Source organism: Emys orbicularis, chromosome 23 (genome assembly GCF_028017835.1).
Source record: "Emys orbicularis isolate rEmyOrb1 chromosome 23, rEmyOrb1.hap1, whole genome shotgun sequence".
Lineage (NCBI taxonomy): Eukaryota > Metazoa > Chordata > Testudines > Emydidae > Emys > Emys orbicularis.
In genome coordinates this window covers 18,089,060-18,112,610 of record NC_088705.1, presented here as the reverse complement: position 1 = coordinate 18,112,610, position 23,551 = coordinate 18,089,060, and positions in this window count along the sequence as shown.

The window sequence follows — 23,551 nt, the reverse complement described above, 5'->3', positions numbered from 1 at the left end:
TTCCCGGGCCCAGAATCGGCGTTCCACGGCATGAACCTGCCCCAGGAACACCATGATTTCCACATTGCTGGGGCCTGTGTCTTGTGAGAGGTCTATGTCCATGTCAATTTCCTCATCACTCTCGTCGCCGCGCTGCAATCGCCTCCTCGGCTGGTCCTGGTTTTGCTTTGGCATGTCCTGGCTCTGCATATACTCCAGGACAATGCGTGTGGTGTTCATAGTGCTCATAATTGCCGCAGTGATCTGAGCGGGCTCCATGATCCCAGTGCTAGCTATGGCGCCTGGTCTGAAAAAAGGCGCGAAACTAGTATCTGACGGACCAGGGGAAGGAGGGAGGGAGGGAGGGGCGAGTGACGACATGGCGTACAGGTACAGGGAATTAAAATCAACAAAGGTGGCTGTGCATCAGGGAGAAACACAAACAACTGTCACACAGAATGGCCCCCCCCAAAGATTGAACTCAAAACCCTGGGTTTAGCAGGCCGTTGATTTCACGGTGGGAGGGGGAAGCTAATGAATACAGAACAAATCTATTTTTTACATCTTAAGACGACGGTGCAGCATGACTGATAGCCCTCGGCATCTTCTGGGTGCTTGGCAGAAAATACTGGGCGCTTGGCAGAAAATAGCATACTACGACTGATAGCCATCATTGTCAAGACAGTTCGATAGGACTGAGCATGTCTGCCCAGGTGCCCATGATTGACAGCCACTGCAGTACGATGACAACAGTTACCAGTCGTAATAAACCATCTACTGCCAAAAGGCAAAAGGCAAGGGCTGGTGCAATGCAGCCCTACGGCTGCCAGCACCCAGATCGCCGATGAAGGCTACCAGTCATGCTGCACCGTCTACCGCCAAAAGGCAGTTAGCTGCTGCTGCTGTGTAGCAATGCAGTCCCATGTCTGCTGGCACCCAGATGACATATGGTGACGGTGAGCTGAGCTGAGCGGGCTCCACGCTTGCCGTGGTATGTTGTCTGCACAGGTAACCCAGGTAAAAAGGCGCAAATCTATTGTCTGCCGTTGCTCTGACGGAGGGGGAGGGGCCTGACGACATGTACCCAGAACCCCCCGCGACACTGTTTTGCATTATTCGGGCATTGGGATCTCAACCCAGAATTCCAATGGGCGGCGGAGACTGCGGGAACTGTGGGATAGCTACCCATAGTGCAATGCTCCAGAAGTTGACGCTAGCCTTGGTACTGTGGACGCGGTCCGCCGACTAGAGCACTTAGAGCATTTTATGTGGGGACACACACAATCGGCTGTATACAACCGATTTCTATAAAACCGGCTTCTATAAATTCGACCTAATTTCGTAGTGTAGACATACCCAGAGTCTAGGGACACCATTCCTTACCCATCCTGGCTAATAGTCATTAATGGACTTAACCTCCATCATCCCTTATCCAGTTCTCTTTTAAACGCTGTTATAGTCCTAGCCTTCACAACCTCCTCAGGCAAGGAGTTCCACAAGTTGACTGTGCACTGTGTGAAGAACTTCCTTTTATTTGTTTATTTGTTTTAAACCTGCTGCCCATAAATTTCATTTGGTGGCCCCTAGTTCTTGTATTATGAGAATAAGTAAATAACTTTTCCTTATCTACTTTCTCCACATCACTCATGATTTTATATACCTCTATCATATCCCCCCCTTAGTCTCCTCTTTTCCAAGCTGAAAAGTCCTAGCCTCTGTAATCTCTCCTCATATGGGACCCGTTCCAAACCCCTAATCATTTTAGTTGCCCTTCTCTGAACCTTTTTTAGTGCCAGTATATCTTTTTTGAGATGAGGAGACCACATCTGTACGCAGTATTCAAGATGTGGGCGTACCATCGATTTATATAAGGGCAATAATATATTTTCCGTTTTATTCTCTATCCCCTTTTTAATGATTCCTAACATCCTGTTTGCTTTTTTGACTGTCTCTGCACACTGCGTGGACGTCTTCAAAGAACTATCCACGATGACTCCAAGAGCTTTTTCCTGATTCGTTGTAGCTAAATTAGCCCCCATCATATTGTATGTATAGTTGGGGTTATTTTTTTCCAATGTGCATTACTTTACATTTATCCACATTAAATTTTATTTGCCATTTTGTTGCCCAATCACTTAGTTTTGTAAGATCTTTTTGAAGTTCTTCACAGTCTGCTTTGGTCTTAACTATCTTGAGCAGTTTAGTATCATCTGCAAACTTTGCCACCTCACTTTTTACCCTTTTCTCCAGATCATTTATGAATAAGTTGAATAGGATTGGACCTAGGACTGACCCTTGGGGAACACCACTAGTTATTCCTCTCCATTCTGAGAATTTACCATTTATTCCTACTCTTTGTTCCCTGTCTTTTAACCAGTTCTCAATCCATGAAAGGACCTTCCCTTTTATCCCTTGACAACTTAATTTACGTAAGAGCCTTTGGTGAAGGACCTTGTCAAAGGCTTTCTGGAAATCTAAGTACACTATGTCCACTGGATCCCCCTTGTCCACATGTTTGTTGACCCCTTCAAAGATTAGTAAGACACGATTTCTCTTTACAGAAACTATGTTGACTTTTGCCCAACAATTTATGTTCTTCTACGTGTCTGACAATTTTATTCTTTACTATTGTTTCAACTAATTTGCCCAGTACTGATGTTAGACTTACCAGTCTGTAATTGCCGGGATCACCTCTAGAGCCCTTTTTAAATATTGCCGTTACATTAGCTATCTTCCAGTCATTGGGTACAGAAGCCGATTTAAAGAACAGGTTACAAACCATAGTTAATAGTTCCGCAACTTCACATTTGAGTTCTTTCAGAACTCTTGGGTGAATGCCATCTGGTCCCGGTGACTTGTTAATATTAAGTTTATCAATTAATTCCAAAACCTCCTCTAGTGACACTTCAATCTGTGACAGTTCCTCAGATTTGTCACCTACAAAAGCTGGCTCAGGTTTGGGAATCTCCCTAACATCCTCAGCCGTGAAGACTGAAGCAAAGAATCCATTTAGTTTCTCCGCAATGACTTTATCGTCTTTAAGCGCTCCTTTTGTATCTCGATCATCCAGGGGCCCCACTGGTTGTTTAGCAGGCTTCCTGCTTCTGATGTACTTAAAAAACATTTTGTTATTACCTTTTGAGTTTTTGGCTAGCCGTTCTTCAAACTCCTCTTTGGCTTTTCTTATTACATTTTTACACTTAATTTGGCAGTGTTTATGCTCCTTTCTATTTACCTCACTAGGATTTGACTTCCACTTTTTAAAAGATGCCTTTTTATCTCTCACTGCTTCTTTTACATGGTTGTTAAGCCACAGTGGCTCTTTTTTAGTTCTTTTACTGTGTTTCTTAATTTGGGGTATACATTGAAGTTGGGGTATACATTTAAAGACACCTCTATTATGGTGTCTTTAAAAAGCATCCATGCAGCTTGCAGGGATTTCACTTTAGTCACTGTACCTTTTAATTTCTGTTTAACTAACCCCCTCATTTTTGCATAGTTCCCCTTTTTGAAATTAAATGCCACAGCGTTGGGCTGTTGAGATGTTCTTCCCAGCACAGGGACGTTAAATGTTATTATATTATGGTCACTATTTCCAAGCGGTCCTGTTATAGTTACCTCTTGGACCAGCTCCTGCGCTCCACTCAGGACTAAATCTAGAGTTGCCTCTCCCCTTGTGGGTTAACATAAGAACATAAGAAAGGCTGTATTGGGTCAGACCAAAGGTCCATCTAGCCCAGTATCTGTCTACCGACAGTGGCCAATGCCAGGTGCCCCAGAGGGAGTGAACCTAACAGGCAATGATCAAGTGATCTCTCTCCTGCCATCCATCTCCATCCTCTGACGAACAGAGGCTAGGGACACCATTCTTACCCATCCTGGCTAATAGCCATTTATGGACTTAGCCACCATGAATTTGGGTTCCCGTACCAGCTGCTCCAAGAAGCAGTCATTTAAAGTATCGAGAACTTTTGTCTCTGCATTTCGTCCTGAGGTGACATGTTCCCAGTCAATATGTGGATAATTGAAATCCCCACTATTATTGAGTTCTTAATTTTGATAGCCTCTCTAATCTCCCTTAGCATTTCATCATCACTATCACTGTCCTGGTCAGGTGGTCGATAATAGATCCCTCATGTTATATTCTTATTAGAGCATGAAATTACTATCCATAGAGATTCTATGGAACATGTGGATTCACTTAAGATTTTTACTTCATTTGATTCTGCATTTTCTTTCACATATAGTGCCACTCCCGCCCCTGCACGACCTGTTCTGTCCTTCTGATATATTTTGTACCCTGGAATGATTGTGTCCCATTGATTGTCCTCGGTCCACCAGGTTTCTGTGATGCCTATTATATCAATAACCTCCTTTATCACGAGGCACTCTAGTTCACCATCTTATTATTTACACTTCTAGCATTTGTGTACAAGCACTTTAAAAACTTGTCACTATTTATTTGTCTGCCCTTTTCTGATGTGTCCGATTCTTTATGTGAATGTTTCTCGTCTGATCTGGCCCTTACATTATCCTCTTCCCTCCTCTGCTCCTGACTAGAACCTGGAGATTCTCTATCATTAGACTCTCCTCTAAGAGAAGTCTCTGTCCGATCCATGTGCTCCTCTGCAGCATTCCATTGAACTGTCTACTGTTGACCTCGATCACATATCATCTGGGTGCTGAATTCTTTTTCTTTATGACAGCTGGAGTTGTCCATCATTTTTCTCCATCCAGTTTGACACAAACGTGGTCACCAGGATCTAGACCCAGCGGTTCACTGAGTGACGTCTGGTGTAAAAATGTTCATAATCTCTTTTAGCGTTTTATTCCAATTTGACTACTTTCTTCATGTCTGGCCACTTTGGAGATAGATTCTTTTCCAGAATTGGAACAGTAGTTCTGAGTTGTCTTCCCATCAGGAGTTGTGCTGGACTATATCCAGTAGCCACTATTGGTGTTGTTCTGTAACTCAGGAGAGCAAGGAATGGATCTTCCTGCAGTAGGATTTTCTTGGCTGTCTCTACACCTCTCTCAGCCTCTCCCGTCATTTGTGGATAATATGGGCTGCTAGTGATACGCAGGGGCAACAGGTTTGTATAATTTTTGGTGGTGCCCAGAACGGGTCCAAGTCCCGCTTCCCCCCAACCCCAAAACCTGCTTTGTAAGCCGATATATATTTTTTTAAATCATGTAAAAATGGACTGGAAACAGTAAGCATTTAACAGTTTCCCTATATTGCACAATGTGGGAGTGTGTGTGTGTGGGGGGGGGGGAAATGAGGGGTCTGGCTGAGGGTGCGGGCTCTGGGGTGGGGCTGGGGATGAGGGGTTTAGGGTGTGGGAGGGGCTCAGGGCTAGGGCAGAGGGTTGGGGTGTGGGGGGATGAGGGCTCTGGCTGGGGATGAGGGGTTTAGGGTTTGGGTGTGGCTCAGGGCTAGGGCAGAGCGTTGGAGTGCAAGGGTGAGGGCTGTGGGGTGGGGCCGGGGATGAGGGATTCAGGAGGAGGATCAGGGCTGAGGCAGAGGGTTGGGATGCAGGGGGGTGAGGGCACTGGCTGGGGGTGCGGGCTCTGGGGTGGGGTGGGGCTGGGTATGAGGAGTTTGGGGTGCAGGCAGGCTGCCCTGGGGCTGGGGCCAGAGAGGAGGCCACAGGCCCCTAGCCCTCTCCCTGCCAGCAGCAGTGAGCTCCGTGGGAGGGACCCCCCCAGCAGCACAATCACCCAGCACCGGCACTGTACGTGGCCCTAGGGGACAGGCCCCTCTCAGGTCCAGGAAGCCCCCTTGCCTCCCCTGTGGTGGGTGCCGGGGGGGAGGGGGCTGCCATCACATGTGGCCTCCTCCCCTGCTGCAGCCTGCTGCCCCTCACCGTAGCCTCATGGGGGGATGGGGCTGCCCCTTTCCCAGCGTGGGACTGGAGTGGTGGCTGCGGGAGGGGGCGTGGATCACATGGTTGGACACTCACCCAAGCCCCAGCAGCGGCTCAGGTGAGGTCCAGACTCCGTCTCCGAGAAGCCCCTCGGCATCACCTCCCAGTGGGTGCTGGGGGAGGGGAGGGCTGCCAATCATGTGTGCGCCTCCTCCCCTCCTCCTTCCACAGGTGCAGCAGCCGCCTCAGCCTGCCGCCGGCGCCACTCTTGTGTTGTAGGCAGCAGCGGCCGGCGGCGGCGGTGAGGGAGCTCAGTGCAGAGCGGCAGGGCAGCCGCCGCTTGAGGCAGGGACACTCCGGGGCCTGGGGGTGGCGCGCGGGGGCAGCAGGCAGGGCAAGGGGAGAGACCCAGCTCTGAACATTGGTGGAGCCAGGCCCCCAGGTCCTGGAGCCCGGGCACCACGGGCCCATACAACTCGCTACCCCTAGTGATATGATCAAAATCATATTTTGTTCAGAATTATTTAAATTCTGCTATAGTGAATTGTGGTCCATTGTCACACCCTCGCTGTCTCGTTCTGTTAAAGGCAGTCTGGAAAAAGGGGGCAATTAGATATCTCTGGTGCCCAGGCCTTCTGAGCTGGGCTGGGCAATAAGCAGTCTCTGGCGCTCAAGCCCTCAGGCAGGGTAGAGCCCCAAACAGTCTAGGGCTCTGGCCCTCAAGCAGGACAGAGCAATCAATAGTCTAGAGGCTGAGCCCTCAGGCAGGGTGGGGCACCACACAGTCTAAGGTTCCAGCCCTCAGGCGATGCAGAGCAGTGAATAGTCTAACATCCTAGCTCTGGTGGATGGTAGGCTAACACAGGCCTCCTGGCCTAAGGTGGGGAGGCTGCCACCTGACGGGTGGAGTGGCAGGGGGACCTGGGCCCACCCTAATCCACCAGATCCCAGCCCAGGGCCCTAACAGTGGCAGAGTGTTCTGCCACTGGTTCAGCAGTAGGGTTGCCAACTGTTTAATCACACAAACCCAAACACCCTTGCCCCGCCCCATGCCTTGCCAGTTCCCCGAGGTTTCAGCCCTGCACCGCCCCTTCTCCGAGGCCGCCGCCCTGCTCACTCCATCCCGCCTCTCTCCATCGCTCGCTCTCCCCCACCCTCACTCACTTTCACCAGGTTGGGGCAGGGGGTTGGGGTACAGGAGGGGATCTGGATTGCGAGCTCTGTGAGGGAGTTTGGGTGCTGGAGGGGGCTCAGGGCTGGGGAAGGGGGTTGGGGTTCAGGAGGGGGATGAGGGCCTCTGGCTCCGGCCGGGCAACATTTACCTTGGGCAGCTCCTGGTCAGCGGCACAGCGGGGCTAAGGCAGGCTCCCTGCCTTCTCTGGCCCCGTGCTGCTCCCAGAAGTGTCTAGTACATTCCTGCAGCCCCTGGGCCCTAAGCACCGACCCCACAGCTCCCATTGACCAGGAACTGCAGCTAATGGGAGCTGCAGCGGCGGAGCCTGCCTTAGCCCCGCTGCGCCGGCAACCGGGAGCCGCCTGAGGTAATCGGGGCCAGGGGGCTCCGTGCACTGCTCCCTCCATGCGCCATTCCCGGAAGCGACCAGCACGTCTCTGCAGTCTGCCCCTGTCTGCAGGCACCGCCCCCACAGCTCCCATTGGCCGCAGTTCCCAGCCAATGGGAGCTGCGGAGTCAGCGCTCAGGGCATGGGCACCACGCAGAGACCCCTGCTCCCCCGCCCAGGAGCTGCAGGGACATGCCAGCCACTTCCAAGAATGGTGCGGGGTCAGGGCAGGTATGGAGCCTGCCTTAGCCCCACTGTGCTGTCCTAAAATCTCCCGGCTTGGCTTCAGTAGCCTCCGGGAGATAGATCCTGATTCCGGGAGACTCCTGGCAAAACCAGGAGAGTTGGAAACCCTAGTCAGTGGGGAACCCAACCGCAACACGCTGACTTGGGTTAAGACAGCAATGCAGCTGGACTAGAGCTGACTGTCCCTGGACTACTTCCTACCCTCGCTTCGGGCTGTACCTGAATCCCGGAGTCATCCTCCGTCTCCCCATGGTACACCGCCAGTGACAATCCCAGCAGCTCCTCAGAGTCAGGCTTGTCCGGCAGCTCTGGTGAGTCCTTGGGACAGCAGCAGTCTTCTGCAGGCTCCTGTTCCAGCAGCAGGTTGGAAGCATCTGTCTCCCTCGGCAGCTCCAGCCCAACTAAGCTGCAGGGCCCGCCTTATGTACTTCCTATCGCACCCCTCTGCTTCTGGCAGGGCAGGCATGGCCTTCCTGTCTCAACCCACCGGGGGCAGGCGGTGGTCTCTCCCTGTCAATCTTTGAGGGAGGCCATGTCCCCTCCCTGCAATAACACTGCAACATGTTATGTCTTTTAAGTATTTTGATATACCTGGAAAAATAGTCCACAACCAGGTATGATGTCCTCTGAATTCACATAAATCTGCATCTAATCCCTTCCAAGGTCTCTCTGGGAGAGGAGTTTGCACAGTGTATAGTTCAGCATTGTCTCTTAAATTGATTTGTACTAGATCTCCTTTCAAAATTCCAGTATCAACAAATCCTCCGTTGAGTTCTTTCACCTTTCTCTCTAGACCCATCCTGGCTGCATGCTGCAGCTGTGAACGTTGTTGGCCTTTGATCACATGCACTCTGAATGCAAAGCTCTTGTCTTTGTAAGTTGTTTCTGTGCTGAACTGGCCTCTGCAGTTCAGAATACCTCCAGGGCTAGTCAAAGTTCTGTCAACTGTGACTTCAGCTCTGGGAGGGGTTAAAGGTGATTGGAGGTCCCTTCTGAGATGACTGTGACATCTGCTCCTGAGTCAATTTTATAAGTTTCACTCTCCAGGCAGGCTCTGTCATCACATGTGATAGATCCCAGAAACAATGGCTCTTGATTGTCTGCAATTTATGAGTCAATTATCTGACTGCTTTGATGTGGCAAACAGTTTCAAAATGTCCATATGTTGTGCATTTATTACGTTGTGCGTCTCTGGCTGGACATGCATCATCTCTGGGGATAGGACTTTTTCCATACCTTGTGCACCAATACCCATGCTTCGTCAACAATAAACAATAAACCTGACCAAGTTCCTTCACTATGAAGTGAGTCTGCTATCTCTGCTCTCTGCATAGAGCTGAGATGAGCACGCTGAAAGAACACACACGCAGCCAAACATCTGACCACAATGTGTAGTAAAGCTTTTGAAAGAATTGTGTCCCCAGGGTGCACTAAGTAATGTTAGAGCAGTAGCAGAAGAAGTTTTCTCAGAGTGGAATGGCATGGCAGAGTGGAAGAATATTTTTATGAATAAAATGGGAATGACCAATCCAGTTGCTGTCACAAAATGTGCAGAACATATGGTATGTATTATGAAACAGTTTTTAATTTTGTGATCACATACTATTTTTTCCACAGGATCCCTGCCTCATTCAATACACAGAGTGGAAAGTGCTCACTTAATAGGTAGTTATTAAATATTTCTCTTAATCTTCATTCAGTGTGTGGCCCCAGGTCTTTAAACAAGAGCCAGGCCTGATGCCCTTCCTCTCAGGAAGGAAATCCTTTAATCTGGTCTTCTCCTTTTGTCTTGGGGTCAGGGAAGATGAGATGAGTTGACATGAGCTGGGATTCATTGGGATGAGATTTTTTTTTCCAGTCTCTTTAAGAACTCCAAAAAAGGGGGAAGTGGGCAGCATAGTTCACCCCCTTATTATTTTGTCCACCAATTAGGCCTAATATCCACAACACTGATTCTGGTCCATTAATTTACGGACCCATATCTTCTAGTTTATGAAGTCCAACCTCAGCACAGTACTTGAATCATATCCATAGGCCCTTTTTTGTTTGAATTTGGTCTCTGTCTTGTTTTCTTGCACTTTTTCATAATATTCATTATGGAAAACAAATTGACCTATTTTCCTTGGTTAATTCCCAAGCAGGTAAAAAACGTATAGGTTATTGTTACATCTTATGAATGTTTAGATACTTTTACATTTAAGACTACAATTAGGGTAAATGGATAGGCCTAATAATCATAATTCTGCATCAATTCTGTTCTCTCGGGTCAAAAAGGGGCAACAATATGTTCCAAACCCAGCTCCCATTGACTTCAGTTGCAGCTGTAAGTGCTCAGCCCTTTCACAAATCTGGCTCCTGGTGCCTCAAGTTAGGTATCCAGAGAATGAGGAGCACACTGTTCATGGCAACTGTGAACATTTTAATTTAAGTGACCTCTCCAGCATTACACAGAAACTCCATGGCAGAGGCAGCAACAGAATCCAATTCTCCAGGATGTCGTGCAACTGCCTAACCACAAGGCCATCCCTTCTCTTCCTGCCTTGCCTCCTTAAGTGAACACCTTCCAAATTCTGCAACAAATAAGGCAGGGGCCCTACAGACTACAGCCTCCTTCACTACATAACCTGTCTGATTCATCTCCCGAGCACTGACAATCATGTGCATTAAATGAGGCAGCTATCCTGTGGAAAAAGTAGTATGTGACAATGAGCACTCTAGTATTGTAAAGAACTGAGGAACTGGCTGGATTCCTTTCACTGTTCATTTCCTGATTTTCTAACATTTGTGGCTGGCATTTTTAGGTGTAGAAGTTTTGTAGGGAAAGTATACAAGTTTTGGATGCTACTGGACTCAGTGGTAATGCACTTTCAATCTTAACCCTTTTATTTGAGAATATGTAAGTGCTTCAGCTTTGGAGTGCATAACACACAGTACAAAGTCAGGAAACTCTCTCTAGAAAAAACTACACTTGGGGCTTGTCTACACTACCGTGCGGGGTCAATCTAAGATACGCAACTTCAACTACGTGAATAGCATAGCTGAAGTCGACGTACTTAGATCTACTTACCGCGGTGTCTTCACTGCGGTAAGTCAACAGCTGACACTCTCCCGTCGACTCTGCTTGCGCTTCTCGTTCTGCTGGAGTACCGGAGTTGACAGGAGAGCGCTCATCGGTCGATTTATCGTGTCTATATGTGATAAATCGACCCCCGCTGGATCGATCACTGCTTAAAGCCCTCAGTTATCAGGGTACTAAAAAATTTAACTTCTGAAACCATCATAACATTTCCTCATACAATTAGAAAACTCCTGTTGAGGACACTCAAGTTTGATACATAAGTGAAGTATAAGTGATGATCCATAAAACAAAACAAAAATGTAAAGGACATGAAGCTATGATAGAAAAATAAAAACTGGAGAAACAGAGGACACATCTGAGGACTGCACAGCGCTGAAGAGATGGAACAGACAGTGGCAAGTGGAGTTAGCATTCAAAAATAAAAAGTTATGTTCTTCACTTGCAGAAATCCAATTAGGAGAAGGAGATGTGTGCCTGAAAAAAAGAGAAAAGGAAAAACAAATAATATGAAAAAGCAGCCTGGGGTAATAATGTGTAGCAATATGAAATTGAGGGATCAAATTATTTATTTCCCAATATTACTTTTTCATGTCAACAACAGTAGTTGCTACAGGGAAGTTCTGTGACTGAAGTGTACATAAAGCATCCCTCTATGAAAATGTCTGAGAACTCCTGATTTAGGATCATTCAAGAACAAGAAATAATAGGGTGAAATTTTAAAAGGGAAAATTTGTGATGAATCAAGAAAAAACTTCTGGATAACAAAATGGATCAGACTGTGGAATTGTCAGCAAAGGAAGTGGAGGAAATCCCATCAAAGCACTTAGAGGAGAGGAAAGTGATCAGGAACAGTCAGCATGGATTCACCAAGGGGAAGTCGTGCCTGACTAACCTAATTGCCTTCTATGAGGAGATAACTGACTCTGTGGATGAGGGGAAAGCAGTGGATATGTTATTCCTTGACTTCAGCAAAGCTTTTGATACCGTCTCCCACAGTATTCTTGCCAACAAGTTAAAGAAGTATGGGCTGGATGAATGGACTATAAGGTGGATAGAAAGCTGGCTAGATCGTCAGGCTCAACGGGTAGTGATCAACGGCTCCATGTCTAGTTGGCAGCTGGTTTCAAGTGGAGTGCCCCAGGGGTCGGACCTGGGGCCGGTTTTGTTCAATATCTTCATTAATGATCTGGAGGATGGCATGGACTGCACTCTCAGCAAGTTTGCAGATGACACTAAACTGGGAGGAGTGGTAGATACGCTGGAGGGTAGGGATAGGATACAGAGGGACCTAGACAAATTAGAGGATTGGGCCAAAAGGAACCTGATGAGGTTCAACAAGGACAAGTGCAGAGTCCTGCACTTAGGACGGAAGAATCCCATGCACTGTTACAGGCTAGGGACTGAATGGCTAGGAAGCAGTTCTGCAGAAAAGGACCTAGGGGTTACAGTGGACGAGAAGCTGGATATGAGTCAACAGTGTGCCCTTGTTGCCAAGAAGGCGAACGGCATTTTGGGCTGTATAAGTAGGGGCATTGCCAGCAGATCGAGAGACATGATCATTCCCCTCTATTCGACATTGGTGAGGCCTCATCTGGAGTACTGTGTCCAGTTTTGGGCCCCACACTACAAGAAGGATGTGGAAAAATTGGAAAGAGTCCAGCGGAGGGCAACAAAAATGATTAGGGGGCTGGAGCACATGACTTATGAGGAGAGGCTGAGGGAACTGGGATTGTTTAGTCTGCAGAAGAGAAGAATGAGGTGGGATTTGATAGCTGCTTTCAACTACCTGAAAGGGGGTTCCAAAGAGGATGGAGCTAGACTGTTCTCAGTGGTACCTGATGACAGAACAAGGAGTAATGGTCTCAAGTTGCAGTGGGGGAGGTTTAGGTTGGATATTAGGAAAAACTTTTTCACTAGGAGGGTGGTGAAGCACTGGAATGGGTTCCCTAGGGAGGTGGTGGAACCTCCTTCCTTAGAGGTTTTTAAGGCCCAGCTTGACAAAGCCCTGGCTGTGGTGATTTAGTTGGGAATTGGTCCTGCTTTGAGCAGGGGGTTGGACTAGATACCTCCTGAGGTCCCTTCCAACCCTGATATTCTATGATTCTATGACACATTAAAATGAAACTAGACAAAATACTAGGTGTGAAATGGCAAAGCTTCCACGGACTTCAGTGGGGCCAGGATTTCACACTAGATCAACAGTTCGCAAACTTTGGGTCAGGACCCTGAAGTGGGTCACACCCCCATTTTAATGGCGTCACCTGGGCTGGCTTAGACTTTGAAGCCTGGGGCTGAAGCCAAAGGCTGAGCTGCAATGCCTGGGGCCAAAGCCCGAGGGCTTCAGCCCTTGGCAGCAGGACTCAGGTAAGGCCCCCTGACTGGGGCTGAAGCCCTTGGGCTTCAGCTTTGTCCCCCCCACCAGGGTTGGTCAGGTTCAGGCTTCGCCCCCCCGCCCCCCCCACTCCTGGGGTCATGTAGTAATTTTTGTTGTCAGAAGGGGGTTGCAGCACAATGAAGTTTGAGAACCCCTGCACTATATCATTTCTGTACATTTAAAGGGCCCAATCCTGCTTCTATAGACGTCAATGGCAAAACACTCACTGACTTCCATAGGAGCTGGCTCCACTGTGAACTTCAGCTACAGTATGGCCAACTGACAGCCCTTTCTGTGTTTGCTACTTTTCTTTAGTTGCTACAATTGTTCCTAACTAGTTTTTTCTTCTGTTCTGCTTCTTTTGCAAACCAGGAACAGCAGTTAACCTCTAAGAGGAGCCAGAAGATTCCCTTCTCTCTGTGAAAGGAGTAGCATACCCAAATTTTCTGCACTCCTTTTGTATTAGTCTCAATGGATGTCATGGAACACAGCCAGCCTGCATCATGATGCAGCATCCAGCATCATGATGCTCCTCAGCCCGCGTATTTAGCAGAAGATTATAAATAGCATATTCAACAATTATCTACCAATGGGAGCAGAATGGGAAGATGAGGAAGTGTGTACTGCTTCCATACTGGCCTCTTCAGTCTACTCACCTATCCTACATTGGTCTGAACAGTACTATCCACCCATCCTGTGGATGAAGCACTAGAGAACACTACTTTGTCACTAGGACTATTTCTAAATTATTGACTGTGGTCATTTCTTAAAGTCATGATCTAGCTGGTCTGGGGTAAGGATAATGTCAAGGTTTAACCTTTCCTAAGCAGGATTCATAGATTCCAAGGCCAGAAGGGACCACTGTGATGATCTAGTCTGACCTCCTGTATAAAACAGGCCATTGATCATCCCCAAAATAGGAGAGCACCCATCAATCCCTTAGGGATGTCTCATTCATGGATATATGTAATGCAGCCACATAATACTTACTCCATACGTTTTCAAGCGCTGTTGTTCAGACATGACCTCAATAGAGCCATTTCAGACTCTCGTCTTAGAGGATCGGGATCCCAAACTCCATTTTGGGATATTCGTTATTAACTATGGGCCAGATTGAAAAGCTTGTTTTCCTAGTCACAAACTGATTGCTTATTGGATTTGGTCCTATTCACTGTCTGTTACAGTGTTTTTTTTATTTCACCATGTTGGGATACCTCCCAAGCTACTTACTGTCCAAAAGCAAGAGTTTATCTAAGTGCTTTCCATTGTAAACGTGCAGGACTCACCCCTGCGGCGCCTCCTGCTGGTCATCTCAGGAATTAGCTCTTTTCCAGCCTGGGCACCTTCTGCAGGTCCATGTCCCGCTTGTTGCTGGCCCCGTGTCCCTCCCGGACCCCGGTGCCTCTTTACCCTGGGGCTGCCCCCTGGCAATACCCCACCAGTCTCTATGGGTCTCCCCTCTCTGGGAAACCCCCAACCCTCTAATCCTCACCTCGCCTCAGTCTGGGCTACTGCCAGTCATCACCAAGCCCCCGCTCCCTGGGGCAGACTGCAGTGTAAAAGCCACTCATCATAGGCAAGGGGGTTTGGACCTGCTGCCTTCCTCTGCCTCCCAGTACCTCTGTGGGCCTTGGATCAGGCCCTGCAGTCTGGGGAGTTGCCATCCTGGAGCTCCCCTGCTTCACTCTCAGTACCCTTCCTGCAGGCAGCCAGGCCCTGCTCTCTCCCAGCCTGGAGAGAGAGCCTTCTGAGCTGCTGGCTCACAGCCTTTTATACAGGCCAGCTGTGGCCTGATTGGGGCCTGGCCCAGCTGCCCCCCCTTCCCCAAATCAGCCCAGCTTAGCCGCTCTCAGCCACAACTTTCTCCCAGGGCTGACTTTAACCCTTTTTCCGCTGGAGTGGGGGAGCCGCCCCACTACATCCAAGTAAAATCAATAATAATAGCCAAGTTCCCAGTGGACTTCATGGAGTCTCTGAAACTTCTCCCTTTACAGGGTCAAAACTCTGCTTAGGGTAGGCTTTTTCTGTTTTTGTATTTTTGGGTGCAATTGGGAATACAAGCAATGTTTGAATTGTGCCTCTCACTTATGGTGGAAAGGCTTTCTCAGGGGAAGTCTTTACAACATTTCCTAAAGATGGCCAGTCTCTGGATTTGCCTTGATCTTCTCTAGAAGATTGTTCCATCGCTGGTTTGTAAGAAAGAATGATTCCAGAACAGACCCCGGATTTGGCCTGATCATTAGAAAGAAATATGTCTCTCAGCTCTCTCTCAACCTGCTGAGTGTGTGCTAATTGAAACAGGCCTGCCAGTTTGCAAGGTCTGTGCTAATTGCAGAAAAACATTCAGAGACAAAGAGTTTGTCCTAAAAGTGATAAGATAACAACGTTACAAATATTTTTTCTAAACTCAGGAACAAGATTTGTTGTTCCTCGACTTTTACATTCCTATCTTGCTTGTTTTCTTTTCATGTGGGACAAGTGGCATGAATAGATTCATTGGAGTCTGTCATGCCCTAATGATTAGAGAATAATTATGTTAAGTGAAATAGGGTGTGATTGTAAATGTATGTTTGAATGTTTGAATGAGTAATAAAAGGTTGAAGTGCCAGCCTAATAAATAATAACTACTCAGGAACATTCGGCCGAAGAATGCACAGGATGGAGATAACCGGATGACCCCGTAGGGCAAACCGGAATCCAACCCCAACTGCCCCAAGGACGAAGGGGCCGAAGAACCGAAGAACAAGATAACAATAAGCCCTTACTGTTGGGCCATCTGCATGACGAACTATCACTTCAAACGTGAGAACAGTGATTATCACTTCAAACCTGAGAGCAGCATGACAAAGCAAACCCTATAGATTTGAATGAGGATGAATCCCTGTAAAAACAGACTCTGAAGACTGAGAACTTTGAGTCTGGTTCTGCAACCACCCTCCAGGAGCATCGGATGCACATCTGACAAGACTCGGCTCCATCCTCGTGTCCAGGCCACCTGGCCAGTGGCTTGGCACGAACAACTCTAAGGCTGGTAACTATGATAACAACCTTGCAGAACCTGTGTGTGTATGAATGAATGTGAAATTGAATGGAATGTTATAGCTATAACTGATGGCTTACTATGATTCTTTCTGTATTCACAATAAACATGGCATTTTGCATTATCCCCTTTAATAAGATATGGCTGGTTTTTATTTTATTGGTATAACAGGATCACCTCAACAAATAATGCCTTGTCCCCAGTTTTCATATGCTTCATTCTGACCTGTGTGAACTACATTGTTCCAGAGGAGCGCAGCTGTTGCAGTGGATCATAGATCAAAATTTGGTTTTTGACGTAGCTAGGGCTTGATCCGTAAATGTCTTTGAAAATTAGGACCTCGCCCTTAAACTGGCTTCAGAAGCTGACTGGGAGCCCGTGGAGGGATTTGAGCACTGGGCGCACAGTGAAGGGATTTGCTGTACTCACGGCAGCCTGAGCCATATTCTGTGCCAGCTGGAGCCTCTGCATTATCTTCACATTCAGCTTCTAATACAATGAGTTTCAGTCATGTAGCCTGTCGAACATGTCTAATCCTAACATGGATCACTGTGCCAGGTCCTTCTCCAGGAGGAAGGGACGAAATTTCCTAGCAAGTTGGAGGTGAAAGAAGGCAGTTTTGGAAACTGATGCTAACTAGGTTCACTGGGGAAAGGAGACCAAAGCCCTGAGGTAAGTGGGGAAATGGGATACCAGGAGGAAGCACGAGCAGGAGAGCGCAAGAGGGGAGGACTCCTGTCTCATATTGAGAAAGTAAGTGCCTATACACAAATGCAAGAAGCCTGGGAAACAAGCAGGGAGAACTGGAAGTCCTGCCACAGTCAAGGAACTATGATGTGATTGGAATAACAGAGACTTGGTGGGATAACTCACATGACTGGAGTACTGTCATGGATGGATATAAACTGTTCAGGAAGGACAGGCAGGGCAGAAAAGGTGGGAGAGTTGCATTGTATGTAAGAGAGCAGTATGACTGCTCAGAGCTCCGTATGAAACTGCAGAAAAACCTGAGAGTCTCTGGATTAAGTTTAGAAGTGTGAGCAACAAGGGTGATGTCATGGTGGGAGTCTGCTATAGACCACCAGACCAGGGGGATGAGGTGGACGAGGCTTTCTTCCGGCAACTAGCAGAAGTTACTAGATCACAGGCCCTGGTTCTCATGGGAGACTTCAATCACCCTGATATCTGCTGGGAGAGCAATACAGCAGTGCACAGACAATCCAGGAAGTTTTGGGGAAGTGTAGGGGACAATTTCCTGGTGCAAATGCTGGAGGAACCAACTAGGGGCAGAGCTCTTCTTGACCTGCTGCTTACAAACCGGGAAGAATTAGTAGAGGAAGCAAAAATGGATGGGAAACTGGGAGGCAGTGACCACGAGATGGCTGAGTTCAGGATCCTGACACAAGGAAGAAAGGAGAGCAGCAGAATACGGACCCCGGACTTCAGCAAAGCAGACTTTGACTCCCTCAGGGAACTGATGGGAGGGATCGCCTGGGAGAATAACATGAGGGGGAAAGGAGTCCAGGAGAGCTGGCTGTATTTTAAAGAATCCTTATTGAGGTTGCAGGAATAAACCATCCCAATGTGTAGAAAGAATAGTAAATATGGCAGGTGAACAGCTTGGCTTAACGGTGAAATCCTTGCTGATCTTAAACACAAAAAAGAAGCTTACAAGAAGTGGAAGATTGGACAAATAACCAGGGAGGAGTATAAAAATATTGCTCAGGCATGAAGGAGTGAAATCAGGAAGGCCAAATCACACTAGGAGTTGCATCTAGCAGGGGATGTTAAGAGTAACAAGAAGGATTTCTTCAGGTATGTTAGCAACAAGAAGAAAGTCAAGGAAAGCGTGGGCCCCTTACTGAATGAGGGAGGCAACCTAGTGACAGAGGATGTGGAAAAAGCTAATGTATTCAATGCTTTTTTTGCCTTTCTCTTCACGAACAAGGTCAGCTCCCAGACTGCTGCACTGGGCAGCACAGTATGGGGAGGAGGTGACCAGCCCTCTGTGGAGAAAAAAGTGGTTCGGGACTATTTAGAAAAGCTGGACGAGCACAAGTCTATGGGGCCAGATGTGCTGCATCCGAGGGTGCTAAAGGAGTTGGCGGATGTGATTGCAGAGCCATTGGCCATTATCTTTGAAAACTCATGGCGATCCGGGGAGGTCCCGGATGACTGGAAAAAGGCTAATGTAGTGCCCATCTTTTAAAAAGGGAAGAAGGAGGATCCGGGAAACTACAGGCCAGTCAGCCTCACCTCAGTCCCTGGAAAAATCATGGAGCAGGTCCTCAAGGAATTAATTCTGAAGCACTTAGAGGAGAGGAAAGTGATCAGGAACAGTCAGCATGGATTTACCAAGGGCAAGTCATGCCTGACTAACCTAATTGCCTTCCATGATGAGATAACTGGCTCTGTGGATGAGGGGAAAGCAGTGGACGTGTTATTCCTTGACTTTAGCAAAGCTTTTGATATGGTCTCCCACAGTATTCTTGCCGGCAAGTTAAAGAAATATGGGCTGGATGAATGGACTATAAGGTGGATAGAAAGCTGGCAAGATCGTCGGGCTCAATGGGTAGTGATCAGTGGCTTCATGTCTAGTTGGCAGCCGGTTTCAAGTGGAGTGCCCCAAGGGTCGGTCCTGGGGTCGGTTTTGTTCAATATCTTCATTAATGACCTGGAGGATGGCGTGATTGCACCCTCAGCAAGTTTGCAGATGACACTAAACTGGGAGGAGTGGTAGATATGCTGGAGGGTAGGGATAAGATACAGAGGGACCTAGATAAATTAGAGGATTGGGCCAAAAGAAATCTGATGAGGTTCAACAAAGACAAGTGGAGAGTCCTGCACTTAGGATGGAAGAATCCCATGCACTGCTAAAGTCTAGGGACCGAATGGCTAGGCAGCAGTTCTGCAGAAAAGGACTTAGGTAGGGGTTACAGTGGACGAGAAGCTGGATATGAGTCGACAGTGTGCCCTTGTTGCCAAGAAGGCTAATGGCATTTTGGGCTGTATAAGTAGGAGCATTGCCAGCAGATCGAGGGAGACGTGATCATTCCCCTCATCTGGAGTACTGTGTCCAGTTTTGGGCCCCAAACTACAAGAAGGATGTGGAAAAATTGGAAAGAATCCAGCGGAGGGCAACAAAAATGATTAGGGGGCTGGAGCACATGACTTATGAGGAGAGGCTGAGGGAACTGGGATTGTTTAGTCTGCAGAAGAGAAGAATGAGGGGGGATTTGATAGCTGCTTTCAACTACCTGAAAGGGGGGTTCCAAAGAGGATGGAGCTAGACTGTTCTCAGTGGTACCTGATGACAGAACAAGGAGCAATGGTCTCAAGTTGCAGTGGGGGAGGTCTAGGTTGGATATTAGGATAAACTTTTTCACTAGGAGTGTGGTGAAGCCCTGGAATGGGTTACCTAGGGAGGTGGTGGAATCTCCTTCCTTAGAGGTTTTTAAGGTCAGGCTTGACAAAGCCCTGGCTGGGATGATTTAGTTGGGAATTGGCCCTGCTTTGAGCAGGGGGTTGGACTAGATGACCTCCTGAGGTCCCTTCCAGCCCTGATATTCTATGATTCTATGGTCATCATCCCAGTTTAGTGAGGACTCAGACAGGACCCCAAGGCTTCACATAACTTTGGTGAATGGGGCTGTGCGGCTTCAGTGGAAGATGGAGACAAACAACATTTTGGCCTGCTCACAAAGTGTTTCCCCTTTCCAGCCAGCATTATTTTGGACCTGCCTGGATTCAGCTTGAGCTGCTTTTCACCCATTTCCTATAGGCATCTGACATTTTAGTAGTAGTGAAGGTTGCATCTGTTGAAAATGAAATATATCCCTGCCCTGCTGATATCTTTTGAGAAGGGAAACATTACTTACACTATAAGTCTTTTGAAAGTGTTGTGCAGGTTCCTTTGAGGATGAGGACTGATAGGTCAGATATAGTGATTGCTTTGTGAAAGGTGCTCACCCAGAGGCAATGTGGTGATCTTGTCTTATATCATTTTCCTGTGTGAGTTCATTCAAGAGCATAGTGATTGTCTGGTTTCACCTACCTAGAGGACCTATCAGTCCTCATCCTCAAAGGAAACCTGCAGAACACTTTCAAAAGATGAGCCTGGGAGCTTAAATTCATAACTTTGCTAGACACTAAAAATCATGGTCATAATAAAGACACTGGATTTATGCCTTACTACAACAATCTGTAACCCAGTAACCCCCCTTTTTCTCCTGTGACTACAGGGGTGTTAACAGGCCACTATGTTAAACTATCTATTCAATCTTGTATTTAGCTGTGACACTCTGAGTACCTTTCCCTGACCTGAAGAAGAGCTCTGTGCAGCTCAAAAACTTGTCTCTCTCACCAACAGAAGTTGGTCCAATAAAATATATATTACCTCACCCATCTTGTTTCTCTGATATCCTGGGACTGACATGGCTACAACAATACTGCAAATGACTCTCCTTTTGTTATTATTAATAATATTTTTCTGGTAAAACCCTAGCATGCTAGGCACTTTCTAAACATTGGATTGTACGTAACTGAAGTTTAGAGGAATTTCCCACTCTTCAAAGGAGCTGGATGGAATGGGTTGGAGCATCTGAGGTTCTGCGTTTATTTCATAATCAGGTCAAAGACCTTGAACCAGACTAATCTGTGCTTCACAGAGCCAAATATCCAGAGAGCTAGAGCAGGGGTTCTCAAACTTCATTGCACCACGACCCCCTACAGACAACAAAGTTACTACATGACCCCAGGGCAGGGGAAGGGAGGCAGAACCCAAGCCCCACTGCCCTGGGTTGGGGAAGAGAGGGCCACAGCCCGAGCCCCCAGGGCCAGCACACAACATTTTGGCACCTGAGGGGGGGAGCTCAAATGACACCCCCATACCCCCTCGCTTGGGCCAAAACTTTGAAAGGTCTCAATTCTGCCTTCTTCCTGTTCTACTCCTCTGATGGTACTCCTCTGCTACTTACCCCAATAAAAGAGAACTAACAACTTAAAATGCCTTGTTCAAAAATTTTAAGTAACACTTAACTTTAAAACGCCTGAACAGCAAATGTAACTTTTTTTGTCTGCATAGTAAACACGGGCATTTTTATCTGTTTGAATAATCAAAGCGGTGCTTTCTGTGCCTTCTTGGTTGCAAAGATTTGAACTGCTTCCTAAAGGTCCACAGTCTGGGCCAGCTCATGCTCTATTGAGATGGTTGCAAGGCCAACCAGCCTCTCTTGTGTCATTGTGGAGCGTAGATGTGTTTTTATTAACTTCAGCTTGGAGAAGCTGCGTTCTTCACTGGCAACTTTTACAGGAAGTGTTGGAAATATGCGCAGAGCAACAAAAGCATTTGGAAAGAGGGTGGTCATTTTATTTGTGCACATATATTCCAGAACAGCCTTTGGAGTTGATCCTGCTGAAATGTATCTTGAAAGGGCTTTCAGTTCATCACCTAAATCACTCGCATCAATATCGTGCATGTCATCATGTGTCAACACTGTCTCTAGTGCCCTACATTGCTGGTGTAGCTCTTCTTCAGGTATAGTGAGGCGTTTTGGAATATCATACAACATCCCAAATATACTGCTGTGTTCCTTGAGCTGCATGAAACGTTCTTCAGCTGACTGCATTGCATAATCTAGCACCTGGTTAAAGAATTCAACTTTGAATTGTTGTTTGGGGTCTCTTATGGGATTATCCCGTGCCTCGTAATCAAAATGGCTTCTTCTTCAGTGACTCTTGTATTCTTGAATGGGTGGGAAAATAGCTTCAGTGTGAAGTTCCTCTGCCAACTTCTGTGCACTCTTCAGAATGTTTTGAAATTCCTCACCTGACCGGTAAGACTGTAGGTATGACTTTGCTTTGTCCAGTGGTTCCATTGCTCCAGATATATCAAGGTCAACACCTTGGAGTCTCTTGCTTACAACATTTATTTCAAACAGTATGTCATGCCACAATACTAATCCACACTGAAATTTGAAGTTATGTATGTTTCTGGTGATTTCATTTCCCTCTGCCACTGTTCTCCCACGAACAGTTCCTACCATAGCATTATCCTCCATAATGGCAACTATGGCATCATCTATCTTCCCAATTTGGTGTTTGATAGGTTTTATCGCCTCCACTCGACTTTACCATTGTGTGGCATTCAGTGGTTTCAGTGTCAGAGAGGATGTTCCCAGATGTTGCTTCAAAATTTGCCATCGATGAGTGGATGCAGAGAAAAATACATAGATGCTTTGAATTACATTAAAAAATTCAGCAGCCTCACTAGAAGCTGATGCTGCATCACTGACCACCAAGTTCAATGAATGAGAACTGCATGGGACAAAAAAAGCTCGAGGGTTTAACTCTCGAATCCGTGTCTGCACTCCTCTGTTCTTTCCTCTCATGTTGGCACCATTATCGTAGCCCTGACCTCTCATGTCAGCTATTGCAATTCCCGTATCTTCCAGCTTTTTAAGAAGCACATTTGTCATACCAGCTCCTGTAGTATCATCAATGTCAATAAATTCTAGAAAATACTCTCTGACAGTCACCATTGCAGGGACATTTTCACTAGGTTCTGTTGTTGTTACGAAATACACCATTAAAGTCATTTGTTCTGTTTGGCTGATGTCAGGTGTGCAGTCCAGAATAACAGAGTAATATCATAGTTGGAAGGGATCTCAGGAGGTCATCTAGTCCAACCCCCTGCTCAAAGCAGGACCAATCCCCAGACAGATTTTTGCCCCAGATCCCTATATAGCCCCCTCAAGGATTGAATTTACAACCCTGGGTTTAGCAGGCCAATGCTCAAACCACTGAGCTATCCCTCCCCCCTTACTGACTTCAGATCTGCCACAATCTTCTGTTTGACTTTTGTTGCCAGTAACTGTATGATCTCGTTTTGAATTGTTTTTCCAAGGTAGTGGTGTGTGTACATTTCTTGGGTGGTGACTCTTCTTAAATGCTCCTGGAGTACAGCATCACACTCAGCCATCAGCTCCACAATTTTAAGGAAGTTTCCATTGTTTGGCACATACAGCTGATCTGAAGTGCCACGCAGTGCTAGGTTTTGGGTAGCAAGCATTCTCACAATGGCAATGAGCCTTTTCAGAACATTTTGCCAGTAAAGAGACTCTGATGCAATCTTCTCTTGATGCTGATCATCTATGGTGGCCTTTAACCTTAGTCTCATCTCAAGTTCTTTCCACCAATGGAATGCTCTCTCATGGCATGCCAGATTTCTAGCCAGATTTTTCCAGCCCTTTGTTCCTGTAGAACCCGATGTGGCTGGAACATTAGACTGGAAGAGTTTGCAACAAAAACAGTATGCAGCATTCTGGGTTTTTGAGTATATAAGCCATGGCCTCTCCACTTTGTTACCATTGGAGATTTCACGCCAGTAATGTGTTGGATGGAAAC